Raw genomic sequence first — 23,460 nt, 5'->3', positions numbered from 1 at the left:
GATAGACTGTATCTAACCCTAACCCTAACCCTAATCCTAACCCAAACACAACCCTAGCCCTAACCCAAACCCTAACCCCAACCCTAGCCCAAACCCTAACCAACTCTTTTTCTTTATGCCTAACCCTAACCCTAATCCTAATCCTAACCCTAATCCTAACCCTATCCCCAGCCCCAACCCTAACCCTAATCCTAACCCTAACCCCAACCCCAACCCTAACCTTAATCCTAAACCCCAAACCTAACCCTAAAAAACCGGTCAGTTATTTTGAAGTTGAAGAAACAATATGATGAGGTTATATATACATGCGTATATCCGACATAAAAAATGTATGAAGACATTAGATATCTATATATCTTAGGGACTTATAGACTGTATCTAACCCTAACCCCAACCCTAACCCTAACACAAAGCCTAACCTTAACCCTAACCCTAACTGTAACACAACCCTAACCCTAACCCTAACCCTAAGCCTAACCCAAAACAATATGATGAGGTTATATATACATGCGTATATCCTACATAAACAATGTATGAATACATTAAAAATCCATATATCTTAGGGACCGATAGAATGTATCTAACAATAACCCTAATCCTAACCCTAACACAACCCTAGCCCTAACCCTAACCCGACCCAAACCCTAAACACCAACCCTAGCCCAAACCCTAACCAACTCTTTTTCTTTATGCCTAACCCTAACCCTAATGCTAACCCTAATCCTAACCCGATCCCCAACCCCAACCCTAACCCTAACCCCAACCCCAACCCTAACCCTAATCCTAAACCCCAACCCTAACCCTAACCCTAACCCTAAAAAAACGGTTAGCTATTTTTAAGTTAAAGAAACAATATGATGAGGTTATATATACATGCGTATATCCTACATAAACAATGTATGAATACATTAGATATCTATATATCTTAGGGGCCGATAGACTGTATCTAACCCTATCCCTAACCCTAACTCTAATCCTAACCCTAACCCCAACCCCAACCCTAACCCTAACCCTAACCCTAACCCTAACCCTAACCCTAACCCTAAACCTAACCCTAACCGTAACACAACCCTAACTCCAACCCCAACCCCAGCCCTAAACCAAACCCTAATCCTAAACCCCAACTCTAGCCATAACCCTAACCAACTCTTTTTCTTTATGCCTAACCCTAACCCTAACCCTAATTCTAATCCTAACCCCAACCCTAAACCTAACCCCAACTCCAACCCCAACCCTAACCCTAATCCTAAACCCCAACCCTAACCCTAACCCTAACCCTAACCCTAACCCTAAAAAAACGGTCGGCTATTTTTAAGTTAAAGAAGCAATATGATGAGGTTATATATCCATCCATCCATCCATCTTCTTCCGCTTATCCGAGGTCGGGTCGCGGGGGCAGCAGCTTAAGCAGGGAAGCCCAGACTTCCCTCTCCCCAGCCACTTCGTCCAGCTCTTCCTGTGGGACCCCGAGGCGTTCCCAGGCCAGCCGGGAGACATAGTCTTCCCAACGTGTCCTGGGTCTTCCCCGCGGCCTCCTACCGGTGGGACGTGCCCTAAACACCTCCCTAGGGAGGCGTTCGGTTGGAATCCTGACCAGATGCCCGAACCACCTCATCTGGCTCCTCTCGATGTGGAGGAGCAGCGGCTTTACTTTGAGCTCCTCCCGGATGGCAGAGCTTCTCACCCTATCTCTAAGGGAGAGCCCCGCCACCCGGCGGAGGAAACTCATTTCGGCCGCTTGTACCCGTGATCTTGTCCTTTCGGTCATAACCCAAAGCTCATGACCATAGGTGAGGATGGGAACGTAGATCGACCGGTAAATTGAGAGCTTTGCCTTCCGGCTCAGCTCCTTCTTCACCACAACGGATCGATACAGCGGCCGCATTACTGAAGACGCCGCACCGATCCGCCTGTCGATCTCACGATCCACTCTTCCCCCACTCGTGAACAAGACTCCAAGGTACTTGAACTCCTCCACTTGGGGCAAGATCTCCTCCCCAACCCGGAGATGGCACTCCACCCTTTTCCGGGCGAGAACCATGGACTCGGACTTGGAGGTGCTGATTCTCATCCCAGTCGCTTCACACTCAGCTGCGAACCGATCCAGTGAGAGCTGAAGATCCTGGCCAGATGAAGCCATCAGGACCACATCATCTGCAAAAAGCAGAGACCTAATCCTGCAGCCACCAAACCAGATCCCCTCAACGCCTTGACTGCGCCTAGAAATTCTGTCCATAAAAGTTATGAACAGAATCGGTGACAAAGGGCAGCCTTGGCGGAGTCCAACCCTCACTGGAAACGTGTCCGACTTACTACCGGCAATGCGGACCAAGCTCTGGCACTGATCATACAGGGAGTGGACTGCCACAATCAGACAGTCCGATACCCCGTACTCTCTGAGCACTCCCCACAGGACTTCCCGAGGGACATGGTCGAATGCCTTCTCCAAGTCCACAAAACACATGTAGACTGGTTGGGCAAACTCCCATGCACCCTCAAGGACCCTGCCGAGAGTATAGAGCTGGTCCACAGTTCCACGACCAGGACGAAAACCACACTGTTCCTCCTGAATCCGAGGTTCGACTATCCGGCGTAGCCTCCTCTCCAGTACACCTGAATAGACCTTACCGGGAAGGCTGAGGAGTGTGATCCCACGATAGTTAGAACACACCCTCCGGTTCCCCTTCTTAAAGAGAGGAACCACCACCCCGGTCTGCCAATCCAGAGGTACCGCCCCCGATGTCCACGCGATGCTGCAGAGTCTTGTCAACCAAGACAGCCCCACAGCATCCAGAGCCTTAAGGAACTCCGGGCGGATCTTATCTACCCCAGGGGCCTTGCCACCGAGGAGTTTTTTAACTACCTCAGCAACCTCAGCCCCAGAAATAGGAGAGCCCACCACAGACTCCCCAGGCACTGCTTCCTCATAGGAAGACGTGTTGGTGGGATTGAGGAGGTCTTCGAAGTATTCCCTCCACCGATCCACAACATCCGCAGTCGAGGTCAGCAGAACACCATCCTCGCCATACACGGTGTTGATAGTGCACTGCTTCCCCTTCCTGAGGCGGCGGATGGTGGACCAGAATTGCTTCGAAGCCGTCCGGAAGTCGTTTTCCATGGCCTCACCGAACTCCTCCCATGTCCGAGTTTTTGCCTCTGCGACCGCTGAAGCCGCACACCGCTTGGCCTGTCGGTACTTGTCCGCTGCCTCAGGAGTCCTATGAGCCAAAAGAACCCGATAGGACTCCTTCTTCAGCTTGACGGCATCCCTCACCGCCGGTGTCCACCAACGGGTTCTAGGATTACCGCCACGACAAGCACCAACTACCTTACGGCCACAGCTCCAATCAGCCGCCTCGACAATAGAGGCGCGGAACATGGTCCATTCGGACTCAATGTCCAGCACCTCCCTCGTGACATGTTCAAAGTTCTTCCGGAGGTGGGAATTGAAACTCTCTCTGACAGGAGACTCTGCCAGACGTTCCCAGCAAACCCTCACTATGCGTTTGGGCCTGCCAGGTCTGTCCGGCATCTTCCCCCACCATCGCAGCCAACTCACCACCAGGTGGTGATCGGTAGAAAGCTCCGCCCCTCTCTTCACCCGAGTGTCCAAAACATGAGGCCGCAAATCCGATGACACAACTACAAAGTCGATCATGGAACTGCGGCCTAGGGTGTCCTGGTGCCAAGTGCACATATGGACACCCTTATGTTTGAACATGGTGTTCGTTATGGACAATCTGTGACGGGCACAAAAGTCCAATAACAAAACACCGCTCGGGTTCAGATCCGGGCAGCCATTCTTCCCAATCACGCCTCTCCAGGTTTCACTGTCGCTGCCAACATGAGCATTGAAGTCCCCCAGTAGAACGAGGGAATCCCCCGGGGGAGCACTCTCAAGTACTCCCTCAAGTGAATCCAAAAAGGGTGGGTACTCTGAGCTGCGGTTTGGCGCGTAAGCGCAAACCACAGTCAGGACCCGTTCCCCCACCCGAAGGCGGAGGGAAGCTACCCTCTCGTCCACCGGGTTGAACTCCAACGTACAGGCTCTGAGCCGGGGGGAAACAAGAATTGCCACCCCAGCCCGTCGCCTCTCACTGCCGGCAACGCCAGAGTGGAAGAGAGTCCAGCCCCTCTCGAGAGAACTGGTTCCAGAGCCCTTGCTGTGCGTCAAAGTGAGTCCGACTATATCTAGCCGGAACTTCTCCACCTCGCGCACTAGCTCAGGCTCCTTCCCCCCCAGCGAGGTGACGTTCCACGTCCCAAGAGCTAGCTTCTGTAGCCGAGGATCGGACCGCCAAGTGCCCTGCCCTCGGCTGCCGCCCAGCTCACATCGCACCCGACCTCTATGACCCCTGCTATGGGTGGTGAGTCCATTGGAGGGGGAACCCACGTTGCCTCTTCGGGCTGTGCCCGGCCGGGCCCCATGGGGACAGGCCCGGCCACCAGGCGCTCGCCATTAGGGTTAGGGTTAGATACAGTCTATCGGTCCCTAAGATATATAGATTTCTAATGTATTCATACATTGTTTATGTAGGATATACGCATGTATATATAACCTCATCATATTGTTTCTTTAACTTAAAAATAGCCGACCGTTTTTTTAGGGTTAGGGTTGGGGTTTAGGATTAGGGTTAGGGTTAGGGTTAGGGTTGGGGTTGGTGTTAGGATTAGGGTTGGGGTTGGGGTTAGGGTTAGGGTTAGGATTAAGATTAGGGTTAGGCATAAAGAAAAAGAGTTCTTTAGGGTTTGGGCTAGGGTTGGGGTTTAGGGTTAGGGTTAGGGTTAGGGTTGGGGTTAGGATTAGGGTTAGGGTTGGGGTTGGGGTTAGGGTTAGGGTTAGGGTTAGGGTTAGGGTTAGGATTAGGGTTAGGGTTAGGGTTAGGGTTAGGGTTGGGGTTGGGTTTAGCGTTAAGGTTAGGGTTAGGTTTAGGGTTAGGGTTAGGTTAGGTACAGTCCATAGGTCCCTATGATGTATAGATATCTAATGTATTCATACATTGTTTATGTAGGATATACGCATGTATATATAACCTCATCAATCAATCAATCAATCAATCAATGTTTATTTATATAGCCCTAAATCACAAGTGTCTCAAAGGGCTGCACAAGCCACAACGACATCCTCGGTATAGCCCACATAAGGGCAAGGAAAAACTCACCCCAGTGGGACGTCGATGTGAATGACTATGAGAAACCTTGGAGAGGACCGCATATGTGGGTAACCCCCCCCCCTCTAGGGAGACCGAATGCAATGGATGTCGAGTGGGTCTAACATAATATTGTGAGAGTCCAGTCCATAGTGGATCCAGCATAACAGTAAGAGTCCAGTCCACAGTGGGGTCAGCAGGAAACCATCCCGAGCGGAGACGGGTCAGCAGCGCAGAGATGTTCCCAACCAATATACAGGCGAGCATCATATTGTTTCTTTAACTTAAAAATAGCCGACCGTGTTTTTAGGGTTAGGGTTGGGGTTTAGGATTAGGGTTAGGGTTAGGGTTAGGATTAGGGTTGGGGTTGGGGTTGGTGTTAGGATTAGGGTTGGGGTTGGGGTTAGGGTTAGGGTTAGGATTAAGTTTAGGGTTAGGCATAAAGAAAAAGAGTTCTTTAGGGTTTGGGCTAGGGTTGGGGTTTAGGGTTAGGGTTAGGGTTGGGGTTAGGATTAGGGTTAGGGTTGGGGTTAGGGTTAGGGTTAGGGTTAGGGTTAGGGTTAGGGTTAGGATTAGGGTTAGGGTTAGGGTTAGGGTTGGGGTTAGGGTTAGGCATAAAGAAAAAGAGTTGGTTAGGGTTTGGGCTATGGTTGGGGTTTAGGGTTAGCGTTAGGGTTGGGGTTGGGGTTAGGATTAGGGTTAGGGTTGGGGTTAGGGTTAGATACAGTCTATCGGTCCCTAAGATATATAGATTTCTAATGTATTCATACATTGTTTATGTAGGATATACGCATGTATATATAACCTCATCATATTGTTTCTTTAACTTAAAAATAGCCGACCGTTTTTTTAGGGTTAGGGTTGGGGTTTAGGATTAGGGTTAGGGTTAGGGTTAGGGTTAGGGTTGGGGTTGGTGTAAGGATTAGGGTTGGGGTTGGGGTTAGGGTTAGGGTTAGGATTAAGATTAGGGTTAGGCATAAAGAAAAAGAGTTCTTTAGGGTTTGGGCTAGGGTTGGGGTTTAGGGTTAGGGTTAGGGTTGGGGTTAGGATTAGGGTTAGGGTTGGGGTTGGGGTTAGGGTTAGGGTTAGGGTTAGGGTTAGGGTTAGGGTTAGGGTTAGGGTTAGGATTAGGGTTAGGGTTAGGGTTAGGGTTGGGGTTAGGGTTAGGCATAAAGAAAAAGAGTTGGTTAGGGTTTGGGCTATGGTTGGGGTTTAGGGTTAGCGTTAGGGTTGGGGTTGGGGTTAGGATTAGGGTTAGGGTTGGGGTTAGGGTTAGATACAGTCTATCGGTCCCTAAGATATATAGATTTCTAATGTATTCATACATTGTTTATGTAGGATATACGCATGTATATATAACCTCATCATATTGTTTACGGTTAGGGTTAGGTTTAGGGGTTAGGGTTAGGGTTGGGGTTGGGGTTAGGTTAGATACAGTCTATGGGTCCCTATGATATATAGATAAGGATAGGGTTAGGGTTAGGGTTAGGTTTAGCGTTAAGGTTAGGGTTAGGTTTAGGGTTAGGGTTAGGGTTAGGTTAGATACAGTCCATAGGTCCCTATGATATATAGATGTCTAATGTATTCATACATTGTTTATGTAGGATATACGCATGTATATATAACCTAATCATATTGTTTCTTTAACTTAAAAATAGCCGACCATTTTTTTAGGGTTAGGGTTAGGGTTAGGGTTAGGGTTGGGGTTTAGGATTAGGGTTAGAGTTGGGGTTGGAGTTGGGGTTAGGGTTAGGATTAGGGTTAGGGTTAGGCATAAAGAAAAAGAGTTGGTTAGGGTTAGGGCTAGGGTTGGGGTTTAGGATTAGGGTTAGGGTTAGGGCTGGGGTTGGGGTTGGGTTTGGGGTTAGGGTTGTGTTACGGTTAGGGTTAGGTTTAGGGATAGGGTTAGGGTTAGGGTTAGGGTTGGGGTTGGGGTTGGGGTTAGGGTTAGGATTAGAGTTAGGGTTAGGGTTAGGGTTAGATACAGTCTATCGGTCCCTAAGATATATAGATATCTGATGTATTCATACATTGTTTATGTAGGATTTACGCATGTATATATAACCTCATCATATTTTTTCTTCAACTTAAAAATAGCTGACCGTTTTTTTAGGGTTAGGTTTAGGGTTTAGGATTAGGGTTGGGGTTTAGGATTATGGTTAGAGTTGGGGTTGGAGTTGGGGTTAGGGTTAGGATTAGGGTTAGGATTAGAATTAGGGTTAGGGTTAGGCATAAAGAAAAAGAGTTGGTTAGGGTTAGGGTTAGGGTTGGGGTTGGGTTTAGCGTTAAGGTTAGGGTTAGGTTTAGGGTTAGGGTTAGGTTAGATACAGTCCATAGGTCCCTATGATGTATAGATATCTAATGTATTCATACATTGTTTATGTAGGATATACGCATGTATATATAACCTCATCATATTGTTTCTTTAACTTAAAAATAGCCGACCGTTTTTTTAGGGTTAGGGTTGGGGTTTAGGATTAGGGTTAGGGTTAGGATTAGGGTTGGGGTTGGGGTTAGGGTTAGGGTTAGGATTAAGTTTAGGGTTAGGCATAAAGAAAAAGAGTTCTTTAGGGTTTGGGCTAGGGTTGGGGTTTAGGGTTAGGGTTGGGGTTAGGATTAGGGTTAGGGTTGGGGTTAGGGTTAGGGTTAGGGTTAGGGTTAGGGTTAGGGTTAGGGTTAGGGTTAGGATTAGGGTTAGGGTTAGGGTTAGGGTTGGGGTTAGGGTTAGGCATAAAGAAAAAGAGTTGGTTAGGGTTTGGGCTATGGTTGGGGTTTAGGGTTAGCGTTAGGGTTGGGGTTGGGGTTAGGATTAGGGTTAGGGTTGGGGTTAGGGTTAGATACAGTCCATAGGTCCCTATGATATATAGATATCTAATGTATTCATACATTGTTTATGTAGGATATACGCATGTATATATAACCTCATCATATTGTTTCTTTAACTTAAAAATAGCCGACCGTTTTTTTAGGGTTAGGGTTGGGGTTTAGGATTAGGGTTAGGGTTAGGATTAGGGTTGGGGTTGGGGTTAGGGTTAGGGTTAGGATTAAGTTTAGGGTTAGGCATAAAGAAAAAGAGTTCTTTAGGGTTTGGGCTAGGGTTGGGGTTTAGGGTTAGGGTTGGGGTTAGGATTAGGGTTAGGGTTGGGGTTAGGGTTAGGGTTAGGGTTAGGGTTAGGGTTAGGGTTAGGGTTAGGATTAGGGTTAGGGTTAGGGTTAGGGTTGGGGTTAGGGTTAGGCATAAAGAAAAAGAGTTGGTTAGGGTTTGGGCTATGGTTGGGGTTTAGGGTTAGCGTTAGGGTTGGGGTTGGGGTTAGGATTAGGGTTAGGGTTGGGGTTAGGGTTAGATACAGTCTATCGGTCCCTAAGATATATAGATTTCTAATGTATTCATACATTGTTTATGTAGGATATACGCATGTATATATAACCTCATCATATTGTTTACGGTTAGGGTTAGGTTTAGGGGTTAGGGTTAGGGTTGGGGTTGGGGTTAGGTTAGATACAGTCTATGGGTCCCTATGATATATAGATAAGGTTAGGGTTAGGGTTAGGGTTAGGTTTAGCGTTAAGGTTAGGGTTAGGTTTAGGGTTAGGGTTAGGGTTAGGTTAGATACAGTCCATAGGTCCCTATGATATATAGATGTCTAATGTATTCATACATTGTTTATGTAGGATATACGCATATATATATATATTCTAATCATATTGTTTCTTTAACTTAAAAATAGCCGACCGTTTTCTTAGGATTAGGGTTAGGGTTAGGGTTGGGGTTTAGGATTAGGGTTAGGGTTAGGGTTGGGGTTGGGGTTGGGTTTGGGGTTAGGGTTAGGATTAGGGTTAGGATTAGAATTAGAACCCTAACCCTAATCCTAACCCCAACCCCAACCCTAACGCTAACCCTAAACCCCAACCATAGCCCAAACCCTAACCAACTCTTTTTCTTTATGCCTAACCCTAACCCCAACCCTAACCCTAACCCTAACCCTAATCCTAACCCTAACCCTAACCCTAACCCTAACCCCAACCCCAACCCTAACCCTAATCCTAACCCCAACCCTAACCCTAACCCTAAACCCCAACCCTAGCCCAAACCCTAAAGAACTCTTTTTCTTTATGCCTAACCCTAATCTTAATCCTAACCCTAACCCTAACCCCAACCCCAACCCTAATCCTAACACCAACCCCAACCCTAACCCTAACCCTAACCCTAATCCTAAACCCCAACCCTAACCCTAAAAAAACGGTCGGCTATTTTTAAGTTAAAGAAACAATATGATGAGGTTATATATACATGTGTATATCCTACATAAACAATGTATGAATACATTAGATATCTATACATCATAGGGACCTATGGACTGTATCTAACCTAACCCTAACCCTAAACCTAACCCTAACCTTAACGCTAAACCCAACCCCAACCCTAACCCTAACCCTAACCAACTCTTTTTCTTTATGCCTAACCCTAACCCTAATTCTAATCCTAACCCCAACCCCAACCCTAACCCTAACCCTAATCCTAAACCCCAACCCTAACCCTAACCCTAACCCTAACCCTAAAAAAACGGTTAGCTATTTTTAAGTTATAGAAACAATATGATGAGGTTATATATACATGCGTATATCCTACATAAACAATGTATGAATACATTAGACATCTATATAATTTAGGGACCTATAGACTGTATCTAACCCAAACCCCAACCCTAACCCTAACACTAAGCCTAACCTTAACCCTAACACTAACTGTAACACAACCCTAACCCTAACCCTAAACCAACCCTAACCCCAACCCCAACCCTAACCCTAAACCTAACCCTAAAAAAACGGTCAGCTATTTTTAAGTTGAAGAAACAATATGATGAGGTTATATATACATGCGTATATCCTACATAAACAATGTATGAATACGTTAGACATCTATATATCTTAGGGACCGATAGACTGTATCTAACCCTAACCCTAACCCTAACTCTAATCCTAACCCTAACCCCAACCCCAACCCTAACCCTAACCCTAACCCTATCCCTAAACCTAACCCTAACCGTAACACAACCCTAACCCCAAACCCAACCCCAACCCCAGCCCTAACCCTAACCCTAATCCTAAACCCCAACCCTAGCCCTAACCCTAACCAACTCTTTTTCTTTATGCCTAACCCTAACCCCAACCCTAAACCTAACCCCAACTCCAACCCCAACTCTAACCCTAATCCTAAACCCCAACCCTAACCCCAACCCTAACCCTAACCCTAACCCTAACCCTAAAAAAATGGTCGGCTATTTTTAAGTTAAAGAAACAATATGATTAGGTTATATATACATGCGTATATCCTACATAAACAATGTATGAATACATTAGACATCTATATATCATACGGACCTATGGACTGTATCTAACCTAACCCTAACCCTAAACCTAACCCTAACCCTAATCTTAAACCCCAACCCTAGCCCTAACCCTAACCAACTCTTTTTCTTTATGCCTAACCCTAACCCTAATTCTAATCCTAACCCTAATCCTAACCCTAACCCCAACTCCAACCCCAACTCTAACCCTAATCCTAAACCCCAACCCTAATCCTAAACCCCAAACCTAACCCTAAAAAAACGGTCAGCTATTTTTAAGTTGAAGAAACAATATGATGAGGTTATATATACATGCGTATATCCTACATAAACAATGTATGAATACATTAGATATCTATACATCAGAGAGACCTATAGACTGTATCTAACCCAAACCCCAACCCTAACCCTAACCCCAACCCTAACACTAAGCCTAACATTAACCCTAAACCTAACTGTAACACAACCCTAACCCTAACCCTAACCCAACCCTAACCCAAACCCCAACCCTAACCCTAACCCTAATCCTAACCCCAACCCCAACCCAAACCCTAACCCTAACCCTAACCCTAAACCCCAACCCTAGCCCAAACCCTAACCAACTCTTTTTCTTTATGCCTAACCCTAATCTTAATCCTAACCCTAACCCTAACCCTAACCCTTACCCTAGCCCTAACCCCAACCCCAACCCTAACCCTAATCCTAACCCCAACCCCAACCCTAACCCTAACCCTAATCCTAAACCCCAACCCTAACCCTAACCCTAACCCTAACCCTAAAAAAACGGTCGGCTATTTTTAAGTTAAAGAAAGAATATGATGAGGTTATATATACATGCGTAAATCCTACATAAACAATGTATGAATACATTAGACATCTATATATCTTAGGGACCTATAGACTGTATCTAACCCAAACCCCAGCCCTAACCCTAACACTAAGCCTAACCTTAACCCTAACACTAACTGTAACACAACCCTAACCCTAACCCTAAACCAACCCTAACCCCAACCCCAACCCTAACCCTAACCCTAAAAAACCGGTCAGCTATTTTTAAGTTCAAGAAACAATATGATGAGGTTATATATACATGCGTATATCCTACATAAACAATGTATGAATACATTAGATATCTATATATCTTAGGGACTGATAGACTGTATCTAACCTTACCCTAACCCTAACCCTAACCTTAATGCTAAACCTAACCCTAACCCTAACCCCAAACCTAACCTTAATGCTAAACCTAACCCTAACCATAACCCTTACCCTAACCCTAACCCTAACCTTAATGCTAAACCTAACCCTAAGTTTAACCCTAACCCTAACATTACCCTAACCCTAACCCTAACCCTAGGGTTAGAGTTAGGGTTAGGGTCTCTGTTGCTGCAGCAGCAGAGAGTTGATTCTGTCTTGACACTTTGTATTGATATTTTCTATTACATTCTTCCCTTAAATGATCATGTTTACAGTCATTGTTTTATATGTATTTTTGATGTATGTCGCTTTGGATAAAAGCGTCTGCCAAATACTCAAACATAAACATATATAAACACCTGAAAGTCTTTATATCAGCTAAAACCACCAATCTGTTTCACTGGATTCAGAATTAAACCAAATTCTGTCTTACCCAACAATGTTAGTATTTGAATATTGTTACTTGAAGACTTATTCCTAGTTACAATTATACTGTTAAGAAAGTATTGTCTTATACTTTGCCTAAAATGAGAATGCATCATAATCAGGGGCGGCTGGTGAATTTTGTTTTAGGTGGGGCTGAAAGTTTGTAAAGCAAACCCCTGTAGGGGGGGTCATCCTCCCCCAGAAGATTAATTTGTCATTTTCACATACAAATATTGAAGATATTTGATCCTTCTCAACTCTGTGCTAATATTCTTTTCACAAAATACAACCAATAGTACGTTAATGTTAAATCTTACTTGTGAAAAGTAATCCCCCGATTCCTATTTTCAACAGTCCGCTCATTTGAGCAGGAAAACGCTGAACACCATCTTTGTTTTCTACCTGTCAACTGTCAGTTTAGCATCTTTGTTTTCTACCCGTCAACTGTCAGTTTAGCATCTTTGTTTTCTACCCGTCAACTGTCAGTTTAGCATCTTTGTTTTCTACCCGTCAACTGTCAGTTTAGCATCTTTGTTTTCTACCCGTCAACTGTCAGTTTAGCATCTTTGTTTTCTACCTGTCAACTGTCAGTTTAGCATCTTTGTTTTCTACCTGTCAACTGTCAGTTTAGCATCTTTGTTTTCTACCTGTCAACTGTCAGTTAGCATCTTTGTTTTCTACCTGTCAACTGTCAGTTTAGCATCTTTGTTTTCTACCTGTCAACTGTCAGTTTAGTATCTTTGTTTTCTACCTGTCAACTGTCAGTTTAGGCTGCTCGCCGGCTCCCAGAGGTGTGGACTCGAGTCACATGACTTGGACTCGAGTCAGACTCGAGTCATGAATTTGATGACTTTAGACTCGACTTGACAAAATGTAAAAAGACTTTCAACTCGACTTAGACTTTAACATCAATGACTTGTGACTTCACTTGGACTTGAGCCTTTTGAATTGACATGACTTGACATGACTTGCTACTTTCCCCAAAACCCAAAGATGAAAAAGTTATTCGGGAGCGCTCGGTATTTTTCATCGTGTACTTGTCTATCAGCGTTGCGTGTGTCAGCTGGTGTGCTCTCAGTACAACAGCCAATCAAATTAGATCTACTTTCTTTTCATCACACAGCATTCATCCAATCAAATTGCAGGACAACCAACGAAGAAGACATGTCCAAACCACACGCCAGTGAACAAAAAATGATACCTAAAATAATTTTGTTTGGGTATAAAAATTACGAGGTGGTCAACACAAAACGGTTTGCAGTATGCAACACATGCGGTTCCAAAATGACTGATGGAGAGGCAACAACTTCCAACTTCGTCCGGCATTTGAAGTTGCACAAAGAACGGTAAGTTTTGAATGTAAGATAACGTTTATTGGCTAAGTAACGTGACTTTTATTTGCTGTGTAGTTAAATCAGTGAGGCTGTAAACTCACTGCTAACGTTATAACGTTATTGCAAACACGGGAATCTGTTGCAGTTCACTACCTTATTCATACTTTTTGTTCAGTGATTTTTTAAGCAGGGTTACGTTAGTCGATATATCACACGTAACGTTAGACGGCGGTCAGCAGCACCGCGTATTTTAGCCACCTAAAAAAAGACAAAAATAGTCAAATAAAGGTCAGTTAAAATGTATACTATATTATGAATATGTGTACCGTTTTAGCTAGCTTTCTGACATACTGTTGGTTGTTTACCTCAGTGGTCCCCAAACACCGGGCCGCGGCCCGGTACTGGTCCGTGGATCGATTGGTATCGGGCCGCACAAGAAATAATTTTTTTATTTTTTTATTTTTTTTTAATTAAATCAACATAAAAAACACAAGATACACTTACAAGTAGTGCACCAACCCAAAACAACTCTCTCCCCCCTTTTGTTCTGGGCATTGAACATGAAGACTCTTCCTTCACTGTTCCGAGTGGCCATGAGAGTCTTGGCAGTGCCTGCCTCCAGTGCTCCAGTGGAGCGAGTTTTCAGCCATGGTGGCATCATACTACGCCCCCGTCGTGCACAAATGACTGACAGACTCTTGGCTAATTTGGTCTTTTGCAAATGCAATGCAGCATAGGGCCCTGACATATAAAAAGTACAACTTTTTTGTTATGTTCACGTATATGTCATGTTTTTTCAATGTTAACACTTTTGTACAAATAAGTACATTTGCACTTTATTTTTCAATGTGTTTGTTCTGTAAAGGAATGAGTTAATGTTTAAAATGACTGGTTAATAGTGCTATTATAAAGTGTAATGTCAGCACAATTTTCTTTCCTGCAATTTAAAATGCACTTGTTTTAATAAATAAATACAGCGTTTGAAAAGCATACACAATCTGTGTTAATATATTAGTCTGTGGTTAAAAGGACTTGAAAGGACTCGGAACTCAAAATGCAGGACTTGGGACTTGACTTGAGACTTTCCAGTCTTGACTTTGGACTTACAGACAAACATTGTCTGTAACAAGGCAGTAAAATGGCTGATCAAACAAAACAGAAGTCATGGTCATGGACCCACGAGCTGCGCAAGTAAGCTCTCCAATCAGCTAATGGCTAAAAATCCTTGTTGTTAATATTGATTTCCTGTTTTAGCACGAATGAAAGTGAAATTCTCGTGTGTTCTTTTGGAGGACTGCTAATCTATGCGGTGATATGGCACATTTTTGCACACTCCTCCCGCGCCGTGCGCCGAGATGAAGAGAGCGCACACCTCCGCGTGTTGACTAGCAACTAACAAGCCATCTTTTCACCGACACCAATTAGAGCGGGACAAAAGAGGCTGGTGGCGCTAACATGAAGGCTAACAGGCTAAAGGTCAGGCCACGACCCGTCAATCAACTTTCATTATTTTTAATTGCTAACGAGCGTATTTACATATTCTCCTTTTAAATGTGTTTGATTGGTTGTTATTTAGGGTGATGTTTTTGTGCAGTTAGCTTGTTAGCGTGAACTGCTCCAACCCGATCATTACAACTTCCCTATTTTCCCAAATATAGAGCGCACCTGTGGGAAAAGCCACACCCACTACATTTTAGGAGGGGGGGGGGATTCCATATATTAGCCACACCGGACTATAAGTCACAGATATAGACGTTGTTTACACAGAAGTGTTTATTTACATACCTTAACAGTGTCTGTAACACAGCAGTAAAACGGCCGATCAAACAAAACAGAAGTCATGGTCATGGACCCTCTAGCTACGAAAGCTAGCTCTCCAATCAGCTAAACAGACTAAATAACTCCACGGCAGGCTGCCATCCATCCATCCATCCATTCATCCATTCATCCAATTCCTACTGCTTGTCCCTCTCGGGGTCACGGTGGTGGCTATGCTCCCTGTTATTATTATTATTATTATTATGTCTTCATAAGGACTATACATCCATCCAAGAATATTGCATTGTACATCAACTGTCTCATTGACATGTACCTTATTTTCTGGACTATAGAGCACACCTGTATATAAGCCACACCCACTACATTTTAGTAGAAAATACATGTTCCATATATTAGCTGCGCCGGACTATAAGTCGCAGATATGTACATTGTTATTTACAAATAAATGTTTATTTACATACCTTAATTGTTCCCAAACGGTGTCTGTAACAAGGCAGTAAAACGGCCGATCAAACAAAACAGAAGTCATGGTTTTGGACCCACTAGCTGCGCAAGCCCATCCATCCATCCATCCATCTTCTTCCGCTTATCCGAGGTCGGGTCGCGGGGGCAGCAGCTTAAGCAGGGAAGCCCAGACTTCCCTCTCCCCAGCCACTTCGTCCAGCTCTTCCTGTGGGACCTCGAGGCGTTCCCAGGCCAGCCGGGAGACATAGTCTTCCCAACGTGTCCTGGGTCTTCATCGCGGCCTCCTACCGGTCGGACGTGCCCTAACACCTCCCTAGGGAGGCGTTCGGGTGGCATCCTGACCAGATGCCCGAACCACCTCATCTGGCTCCTCTCCATGTGGAGGAGCAGCGGCTTTACTTTGAGCTCCTCCCGAATGACAGAGCTTTTCACCCTATCTCTAAGGGAGAGCCCCGCCACCCGGCGGAGGAAACTCATTTCGGCCGCTTGTACCCGTGATCTTGTCCTTTCGGTCATAACCCAAAGCTCATGACCATAGGTGAGGATCGGAACGTAGATCGACCGGTAAATTGAGAGCTTTGCTTTCCGGCTCAGCTCCTTCTTCACCACAACGGATCGATACAGCGTCCGCATTACTGAAGACGCCGCACCGATCCGCCTGTCCATCTCACCATCCACTCTTCCCTCACTCGTGAACAAGACTCCGAGGTACTTGAACTCCTCCACTTGGGGCAGGGTCTCCTCCCCAACCCGGAGATGGCACTCCACCCTTTTCCGGGCGAGAACCATGGACTCGGACTTGGAGGTGCTGATTCCCATCCCAGTCGCTTCACACTCAGCTGCGAACCGATCCAGTGAGAGCTGAAGATCCTGGCCAGATGAAGCCATCAGGACCACATCATCTGCAAAAAGCAGAGACCTAATCCTGCAGCCACCAAACCGGATCCCCTCAACGCCTTGACTGCGCCTAGAAATTCTGTCCATAAAAGTTATGAACAGAATGGGTGACAAAGGGCAGCCTTGGCGGAGTCCAACCCTCACTGGAAACGTGTCCGACTTACTGCCGGCAATGCGGACCAAGCTCTGGCACTGATCATACAGGGAGCGGACCGCCAAAATCAGACAGTCCGTTACCCCATACTCTCTGAGCACTCCCCACAGGACTTCCCGAGGGACACGGTCGAATGCCTTCTCCAAGTCCACAAAACACATGTAGACTGGTTGGGCAAACTCCCATGCACCCTCAAGGACCCTGCCGAGAGTATAGAGCTGGTCCACAGTTCCACGACCAGGACGAAAACCACACTGTTCCTCCTGAATCCGAGGTTTGACTATCTGGCGTAGCCTCCTCTCCAGTACACCTGAATAGACCTTACCGGGAAGGCTGAGGAGTGTGATCCCACGATAGTTGGAACACACCCTCCGGTTCCCCTTCTTAAAGAGAGGAACCACCACCCCGGTCTGCCAATCCAGAGGTACCGCCCCCGATGTCCACGCGATGCTGCAGAGTCTTGTCAACCAAGACAGCCCCACAGCATCCAGAGCCTTAAGGAGCTCCGGGTGGATTTCATCCACCCCCAGGGCCTTGCCACCGAGGAGCTTTTTAACTACCTCAGCAACCTCAGCCCCAGAAATAGAAGAGCCCACCACAGACTCCCCAGGCACTGCTTCCTCATAGGAAGACGTGTTGGTGGGATTGAGGAGGTCTTCGAAGTATTCTCTCCACCGATCCACAACATCCGCAGTCAAAGTCAGCAGAACACCATCCTCACCATACACGGTGTTGACAGTGCACTGCTTCCCCTACCTGATTTTGTAAGTAAGAATTGTTTTAGTTATATTGTAAAACTTACAAACGTTGCTTGGAGTGATGAGTGAAGAATCTATACGAGTAGAAACGCTATGGACGGCTAGATGACAGAACGACACTTCTACCTCCGGTTGAAAGCTCAGTCCGAACAGAACGTGTTAGCATTTTAGCTAATGTTAACGAAGCTAGCTTTGTTACATTACAATAGCACATACAAATATGCATGAAAACACTCCTACAGATGCTTTAGTAAGTAAGAATTGTTGTAGTTATATTGTAAAACTTACAAACGTTGCTTTCAGTGATGAATAAAGAATCCTTTCCAGCAGAAACGCTATGGACGACTGGAAGACGGACAACACTTCTACTTCCGGTTGAAAGCACTAAACAGAAGAGCACTGCAGTGAGCAAACTCGTCCAAAAGATGGCGCCTTAGCACAAACAATCGGTCACACAGACTTCACCTGGTTATCACCTGTGAGTCGCCACACACCAGGTGAGGTCACACAGACTTCACCTGGTTATCACCTGTGAGTCGTCACACACCAGGTGAGGTCACACAGACTTCACCTGGTTATCACCTGTGAGTCGTCACACGCCAGGTGAGGTCACACAGACTTCACCTGGTTATCACCTGTGAGTCGTCACACGCCAGGTGAGGTCACACAGACTTCACCTGGTTATCACCTGTGAGTCGTCACACGCCAGGTGAGGTCACACAGACTTCACCTGGTTATCACCTGTGAGTCGTCACACCTCCACGCCACACACCAGGTGAGGTCACACAGACTTCACCTGGTTATCACCTGTAAGTCGTCACACACCAGGTGAGGTCACACAGACTTCACCTGGTTATCACCTGTGAGTCGTCACACACCAGGTGAGGTCACACAGACTTCACCTGATTATCACCTGTGAGTCGTCACACCTCCACGCCACACACCAGGTGAGGTCACACAGACTTCACCTGATTTTCACCTGTGAGTCGTCACACGCCAGGTGAGGTCACACCGACTTCACCTGGTTATCACCTGTGAGTCGTCACACCTCCACGCCACACACCAGGTGAGGTCACACCGACTTCACCTGGTTATCACCTGTGAGTCGTCACACACCAGGTGAGGTCACACAGACTTCACCTGGTTATCACCTGTGAGTCGGCACACACCAGGTGAGGTCACACAGTCGTCGCGGCCAAACTCCATTGAGAAAAGGAGCATTTTAAAGTTTGCCTGCTCGTCAACCCGCAGGTGTGAGTCCGGACACACACAGTGTGTGCACGTTAGCCGCGGGATGTCATCACTTCTGCGGCAAAAAGTAGGCGGGGTTTCATCGCCGTGGACACCTGTCACTGCGCATTTGCCCTTGTTTGGACAGGAAGTGACCTCGTTTGCTTCCCTCACACACACACACTCTTCTGTTGTCTGTTGTCATGGTGACGGGCCCACAAAGCCCTTAGTTATTGTTGCTCGTTAAAGTGGGGTGCCTAATGAGGTGTCCGGTGCGTCGTTAGCGGCAGGAAGTGAATTTGGGGGGAATAAAAGCAGAATAAAAGAACAGCAGACTGACGTGAAGAGGGAAATAAATTCAAGTGGCAGCAGAGGAAGATCAGACAGTCAACAAAACTCACGTCACCAGCCAGTGTGTGTGTGTGTGTGTGTGTGTGTGTGTGTGTGTGTGTGTGTGTGTGTGTGTGTGTGTGTACACGCGCCCGGGGGCTTGCTGTGTGCGTCCTTGTGGATAGATTTCATCTTTCCCCTCCGCGTTCCTCTCCCGGTTCTCAACTTGCGACGGTCTGCCGGATGACTTCAACGTGCTAACGTGCTAACGTGCTAACACCGCGTGAGCGCCGGCGGCCATCTTTCTCCACCCGCAGGGGGCAAAAACGAAAGGGACGAGGCGTCGCCGTCGTTAACTGTCAACCTTCGCGTCGCTTTTGCCACTCCGCGGTCACTCCAGCAGCACTGAGAGCGGACCCGGCCGAAACCGCCTCCGGTAAACGTCGCAATTCTCCACGCCAACAAAGAAATTGACACACAAAAAACACACTCCGCGTTCCCAAAACAAATGCGCTAATATACATTGACATGCTACTCATTAGCATTAGCGATTTTACATGGCGATTTCAACTGAGGAATTTGTGAAAGTGAAACAAAACAAAAAGAAAGAACGCCACTGTAAGTTAATAATGCTCACTCGTAAACGTGTTAGCATATCAGCTAACGCTGACGACGCTAGCTGGATCACATTACGATAGCACGTACAAATATGCACGAAAACACTTAGTGAGTAAGAATTGTTTTAGTTGCGTTGCTCGGAGGGAATGCAGAAACGCTATGGATGGCCGGAAGACGGAACGACACTTCTACCTCCGGTTGAAGGCTCAAAATGGGAGAGCACTGCAGCACCTGCCTCCAAATGTGTTGACGAAAGCTCCGACTAAGATGCACGTTGCAGCGTAGCAAGCGCGTTACTTGCAGTATCAACACTTTTAGGGCGCAACAGGCGACGTGACAACAAACCAAGATAGAACAACAATAACAAATAAAGTTATCTCATTTTGAAATGAAATATAAATAAGAAGTAGTGAAGCTTGGCGATGCAAAGCACTCTGGGTAATTCCCTAGCATATATACAAATAATAATCACCAAAAAGGTCATAAAAGTACAAAAGCAATAAAACTCTTCTCCAAAAGGTCACGAGGTCAACTTGTTTTCCTCCAGCAGGAAGGCGAACCTTTCGTTTGTGCTCTAATTTGGACGCTAATTAGGGCCAGTCAGACGGTCGTGGGCAGATAATTAACCTCGTTTGTCTCGCCGTTAACGAGCGCCTTCATCAAACACTGCCGTTGTTATAAAGTGATGGCTCTTGACCCCACTTTGTTCAAGAAACACAACACAATACAATCAATCATACACCTCTAATTAGTGTAATAGTTCAACTATATACATCTGTACTAATTAGTGTAATATTTTAATTATATATATCTGTACTAATTAGTGTAATATTTTAATTACATATGTCTGTTTTAGTTAGTGTAATATTTTAATTATATATAGATGTACTAATTAGTGTTATATTAAATCATATCTGTACTCATTAGTGTAATATTTTAATTATATATGTCTGTACTAATTAGTGTAATATTTTAATTATATATGTCTGTTTTAGTAAGTGTAAAATTTTAATTATATATAGATGTACTAATTAGTGTAATATTTAAATTATACCTGTACTAATTAGTGTAATATTTTAATTGTATACATCTGTACTAATTAGTGTAATATTTAAATTATATATATCTGTACTAATTAGTGTAATATTTAAATTATATATGTCTGTACTAGTTAGTGTAATATTTAAATGATATATACTGTATGTACTAATTAGTGTAATATTTAAATTATATCTGTACTAATTAGTGTACTATTTAAATTATATATGTCTGTGCTAATTAGTGTAATATTTAAATTATATCTGTCTGTACTAATTAGTGTAATATTTGAATTATATATGTCTGTACTAAATAGTGTAATATTTCAATTATATCAGTACTAATTAGTGTAATATTTCAATCATATGCATCTGTACTAATTACTGTAATAATACAATTATATACATCTGTACTAATTAGTGTACTATTTAAATTATATATGTCTGTACTAATTAGTGTAATATTTGAATTATATATGTCTGTACTAAATAGTGTAATATTTCAATTATATCAGTACTAATTAGTGTAATATTTCAATCATATGCATCTGTACTAATTACTGTAATAATAAAATTATATACATCTGTACTAATTAGTGTAATATTTAAATTATATATGTGTACTAAATATTGTAATATTCAAATTATATATATGTATTTAATAAATATAATATATAGTATTTGTACTAAATATTGCAATATTTACATCATACATATCTGTACTAATTAGTGTAATATTTTAATTATATATGTCTGTTTTAGTTAGTGTAATATTTTAATTAAATATAGATGTACTAATTAGTGTAATATTTTAATTATATATGTCTGTTTTAGTTAGTGTAATATTTTTATTATATATAGATGTACTAATTAGTGTAATATTTAAATTATACCTGTACTAATTAGTGTAATATTTTAATTGTATACATCTGTACTAATTAGTGTAATATTTAAATTATATATATCTGTACTAATTAGTGTAATATTTAAATTATATATGTCTGTACTAGTTAGTGTAATATTTAAATGATATATACTGTATGTACTAATTAGTGTAATATTTAAATTATATCTGTACTAATTAGTGCAATATTTTAATTATATATATCTGTACTAATTAGTGTAATATTTAAATTATATCTGTACTAACTAGTGTAATATTTCAATCATATGCATCTGTACTAATTACTGTAATATATAAATTATATATGTCTGTACTAATTAGTGTAATATTTCAATAATATCTGTACTAATTAGTGTACTATTTAAATTATATATGTCTGTACTAATTAGTGTAATATTTGAATTATATATGTCTGTACTAATTAGTGTAATATTTAAATTATATCAGTACTAATTAGTGTAATATTTCAATCATATGCATCTGTACTAATTACTGTAATAATACAATTATATACATCTGTACTAATTAGTGTAATATTTAAATTATATATGTGTACTAAATATTGTAATATTCAAATTATATATATGTATTTAATAAATATAATATATAGTATTTGTACTAAATATTGCAATATTTACATCATACATATCTGTACTAATTAGTGTAATATTTTAATTATATATGTCTGTTTTAGTTAGTGTAATATTTTAATTATATATAGATGTACTAATTAGGGTAATATTTAAATTATAGCTGTACTAATTAGTGTAATATTTTAATTGTATACATCTGTACTAATTAGTGTAATATTTAAATTATATATATCTGTACTAATTAGTGTAATATTTAAATTATATATGTCTGTACTAGTTAGTGTAATATTTAAATGATATATACTGTATGTACTAATTAGTGTAATATTTAAATTATATCTGTACTAATTAGTGCAATATTTTAATTATATATATATCTGTACTAATTAGTGTAATATTTAAATTATATCTGTACTAACTAGTGTAATATTTCAATCATATGCATCTGTACTATATAAATTATATATGTCTGTACTAATTAGTGTAATATTTGAATTATATATGTCTGTACTAAATAGTGTAATATTTCAATTATATCAGTACTAATTAGTGTAATATTTCAATCATATGCATCTGTACTAATTACTGTAATAATACAATTATATACATCTGTACTAATTAGTGTAATATTTAAATTATATATGTGTACTCAATATTGTAATATTCAAATTATATATATTTATTTAATAAATATAATATATAGTATTTGTACTAAATATTGCAATATTTACATCATGCATATCTGTACTAATTAGTGTAATATTTCAATCATATGCATCTGTACTAATTACTGTAATATATAAATTATATATGTCTGTACTAATTAGTGTAATATTTAAATTATATCTGTACTAATTAGTGTACTATTTAAATTAAATATGTCTGTACTAATTAGTGTAATATTTGAATTATATATGTCTGTACTAATTAGTGTAATATTTAAATTATATCAGAACTAATTAGTGTAATATTTCAATCATATGCATCTGTACTCATTACTGTAATATATAAATTATATATGTCTGTACTAATTAGTGTAATATTTCAATAATATCTGTACTAATTAGTGTACTATTTAAATTATATATGTCTGTACTAATTAGTGTAATATTTGAATTATATATGTCTGTACTAAATAGTGTAATATTTCAGTTATATCAGTACTAATTAGTGTAATATTTCAATCATATGCATCTGTACTAATTACTGTAATAATAAAATTATATACATATGTACTAAT

The 23,460-nt window shown here is 42.5% G+C and overlaps 1 protein-coding gene across 2 annotated transcripts in view; it reads right to left on the bottom strand.

Moving 5' to 3' along the window:
• Positions 1-23,460, bottom strand: part of LOC133574714 (glutamate receptor ionotropic, delta-1-like) — a 236,371-nt gene that overhangs the window by 204,943 nt on the left and 7,968 nt on the right. The gene's annotated exons all lie outside the window — the stretch shown is intronic.

Source organism: Nerophis lumbriciformis, linkage group LG32, assembly GCF_033978685.3.
Source record: "Nerophis lumbriciformis linkage group LG32, RoL_Nlum_v2.1, whole genome shotgun sequence".
In the NCBI taxonomy this organism is placed as follows: Eukaryota; Metazoa; Chordata; class Actinopteri; order Syngnathiformes; family Syngnathidae; genus Nerophis; species Nerophis lumbriciformis.
Note: the sequence above shows the minus strand (reverse complement) of the source record. Positions and strands in the feature narration are given on the sequence as shown.